We start from the raw sequence: 4,160 nt of genomic DNA, 5'->3' as shown, positions 1-4,160 counted from the left end.
ATTCAATAAAAATTTGGAATTAAAAGCTAACCTACTGTTAACTCTAAAACAACTGTTCATAGTCATAAAAACCCATCTAGTTCAGTAATGCCTTTCAGGGAAGAAAATCTGCCACACTTACCTGGTCTGCTTACTTGTGAATCTAGACCCACCAAAATATTGTTGAATCTTAACTGCCTTCTTAGCTCGCCACTCAAATTGTATTGAATTGCTTATAAGGTCAAAACAAAGGAATAAAAACTGTACAGACGAGATTGCATCATCCGAGGCAACAGAAATGATAATGACAAACAAATAGCCCTGTTATTCTCACAGAATCATTTTTACAATGTCCTAGGCACTGCCATTGCCATCCCACTGGGAGTGCAGATCTGACAGAGGTGGCTGCACAGTGGTGTACAAAGTCATGCCTTTATATTGATAATACCTTACATCGTATTGTGTGGCATCATGATTGTGTTCGATGGGACAGCAACACAATACTGGAAATCCATGAGGCGCTTTGAACCATCATCATCATCAAAATTATACACAATTTGTAAGCTAACAGTCCGGCATTTCCCCCACTGTTAACATCCTGGGGTGTTGCCATTGACCAGAAACTGAACTGGAACAAGTATATATATTCTGTGGGTACGAGGGCAGGTCAGAGGCTACTAATTCTGTGGAGAATCCTGACTTGGAACAATACCATGTGCCCTCTCAATCTCCAATTCCAAATCTTACTACAACTGCCTCCTGCAGCCCAAACACAATAGTAATTCAAAAAGACTGGTCATGCATCCCTTCTCAAGCACAATTAGGATGTGCAAAAATGCTGGCTGATCTGTTAACACCAACAACTCATGAACTAAATAAAACTGCAGAGGCTGTTACCTGGGATAAAATACCAAAAGGAAATGACTTGTTAAGTAAAGACGTTTCACCATTGAAAACAAAGAGATTTCAAGAGTGATCTTACTGAAATATATGACGCTTTTAAATGAGATTGAGAAATGTTGCAGAAAAGGTTGCTGAGCAAAGGACAAAAGTTCAAAGATTCAGAACGGCAAAGGGCAAATTTAGAACAAAGAGAGTCATAGAGATGTACAGCACGGAATTCGTCCATGCCAACCAGATATCCCAACCCAATGTAATCCCACCTGCCAGCATCCGGCCCATACCCCTCCAAATCATTCCTATTCGTATACCCATCCAGATGCCTTTTAAATGTTGCAATTGTACTAGTCTCCACCACTTCCTCTGGCAGCCCATTCAATATACGTGCTACCCACTGCGTGGAAGAGTTGCCCCTTAGGTCTCTTTTATTTTTTTCTCCTCTCACCTTAAACCTATGCCCTTTAGTTCTGCACTTCCCACCCCTGGGAAGAGACTTTGTCTATTTATTCTATCCATGCCCCTCATGATTTTATACCTCTTGGGCAATTTTCCACTTTGTTGGGTAAATGCCAGCGTTGTAGCTGAACTGGAACAGCTTGGCTATGGTGCAGCAAGTTCTGGAGCTTGTGTGTCCAGAGCTATTGCTGAAATGTTGTCAGGACCTATAGCTTCTGTAGTATTCAGTACTTCTAGCCATTTCTTTGCTATTTGTCTCACGGTTGTCAAAGAATAGTTGGGTTTACATACATCTTATTCCTTTCTAAGAAATGTTGCATATGATACATTTCACAATTAAGGAAAGGATGTGTATGTAGATAGGAAAATAACAACATTTCACAGTGGATGTGTTCGATTTGAATTTTGAGAAGGCTTTTGACAAGGTAGCACACAGGAGTACTAAATAAGAGTGCACGTGTTTGGGGAAAGGTGTTGGCATGGATAGAGATTTGGCTCACCAACACAAGGCAGAGTGTGGAGATGATGAGGTCTTTTTGAAGATGGCAGTTAGTGGACTAGTGTAGATCTGTAGGGGTCAATATTGGGGCCACAATTGTTCATGTAACACATCAACGAGCTGGATCAAGGACATGACAGCATTGTTGTTGAGTTTGTAGATGACACTAAGATAGGAGGGACAGATAGTGCTGAGAAGGTGGGGAGGCTGCAGAAGGAATTGGACAGGCAATGAGAATGGGCAAATAAATAGCAGATGAAATACAATGGACAAAGACTTCAAAAATCTGAAGAACAAAGGTGTCCTCGTTCAGGAACTTAAAGTTAACATGCAGATTCAGTACGTAGTTAGGAAGGCAAATGCAATGTTAGCATTCATTTTGAGAAGGGTAGAATACATGAGCAGCGGGGTACTGCTGAGGTTGTATAAGGCTCTGTTAGACTGCATTTTGAACAATGCCTTGTGTTTTTAGGAAAAAACAATTGCTGGCATCGGAGAAGATCCAGAGGAGGTTCACAAGAATATCCTGGGAAGAACTGGTTGAGGACTCTTAGTCTGTTCTTAACGGAGTTTAGAAGGATGAGTGGAGAATCTCATTGGAAATTACAGAATACTAAGAGGCTTGAATAGAGTGGAGTGGAGATGATGTTTCCACAAGTAGGAGAGACTCGGACCTGAGGCGACAACTTCAGACTGAAGGGTCAACCTTTTAGAACTGAGACAAGGAGGAATTTCTTCAGCCATACTATTAAGAATTTCTCTACATTAGGTTACCAATAGCTGGAGTTAAGAATGTTTGTAATGTCAAGTCCTAGAATAAGATGAAATTAAATTAAGAGGCCATTTGGTAACATTGTCCATTGGAAACCTTTCTATTTGAATCCCTGAGGGAAACTCCCACAGGAAGACCAAATGGGAAAAAATAAAAATCAATCTTGATTAACAATATGACTGAAATATTAATTAAAATACTTGCATAGCAAAGCATAACCGTTAATATTTTCTTAGACCTGTCAGGTACAACTAGCTGTTCTGTAAGCAATCTGAGACTAGCAGTGCATATTTAAATAAATAATAGAGTAACCCAAAAGTACAATAGTGTCCATTTGAGGTTTGAACTGGGTTTTGTGTCTTTTGTACTTGTGGCTTGCTTCTTCAATCTCTCTAAAGATTAAAGAAAATTTGGTGAGCTGGGGCCTGTAATGAATCAATAACAGTTTTATTTCATATTAGTTATGTAGTAGCTATGACAACCATATAACATTATTTACCCAAGTATTTCACAAAATTAAGCTGCTACATTCAGTGGGATGGTCTCAGCTTTCCAACTTTTTGTTGCAATAGCCTGACTCATTGTCTGTGACACCATCTGTCTTGTACTATCTGCTCACAAACAAAATCATTTGCTAACAGTATGATGCACGGTAACAAATAATACAATGAACATGGCACATGGACAGATTTTCAAATACATGGAACCTTAGCCACTGTCTGTAAAAACTTGGAAAATGGATATCTACATTACAAGGGGCATAGCTAGCCCTGATTGATCCATCATGATAGAAATGGGTAGACAGGGCAGTCCAAACAAGGGTTCTTCAGGATATGAAGTTGTTTTCTTCACCTAACATGGTATGTTACATTAATCTTGCTACAATATTAACACACATATAAATAATTCTACCTAGATGTGTAATAAATTGGATCATCTTGTGATCATATGTCTGACATGAATCATAGGAACATTGAAAATGGGTGCATCGATAACCCATTTGGCCCTTTGAACCTGCTCCACCATTCAATGTGATCATGGTTGATCATCCACCTCTGTACAATAAAACAAAACTGCAGATGCTGGAAGTCTGAAACAAATCAGAAATTGCTGGGCACTAGGTTAAGCAAAACTATCTCTAAAGGATCACTGGACCCAAAACATTACCTCTGTTTTCTCTCTACAGATGATGCCAGACCTATGGAGTGGCTCTAACAAGTTCTGTTTTTGATTCAACTCCGTTTCCATTTTTATCCCGTATAATCTTTGATCATTTTAGTCCTAAAGAACTCGATTTAACTCTTTCTTGAAAACATTCAATCTTTTGGCCTCAAACACTTTCTATGGCAGAGAAATCAATGGAGTCAGTTGTCTGGGTGAAGAAATTTCTCCTCATTCAAGTCCTAAGTGGCCCATCCTGTAACCTTAGACTGTGACACCCTGTCATCGGAAAAATCCTTCCTGGGTTTCGACAATTACACAAGTATTTCTACATTGATCATTTATAACAAATTAAGTTTTATGGAGAACTTTGAGACACTTGTAACATGATAA

The sequence above is a fragment of the Chiloscyllium plagiosum genome, unplaced genomic scaffold (genome assembly GCF_037043375.1).
Source record: "Chiloscyllium plagiosum isolate Xiang-an unplaced genomic scaffold, Cpla_swu_hap1 HiC_scaffold_3, whole genome shotgun sequence".
Lineage (NCBI taxonomy): Eukaryota > Metazoa > Chordata > Chondrichthyes > Orectolobiformes > Hemiscylliidae > Chiloscyllium > Chiloscyllium plagiosum.
Note: the sequence above shows the minus strand (reverse complement) of the source record.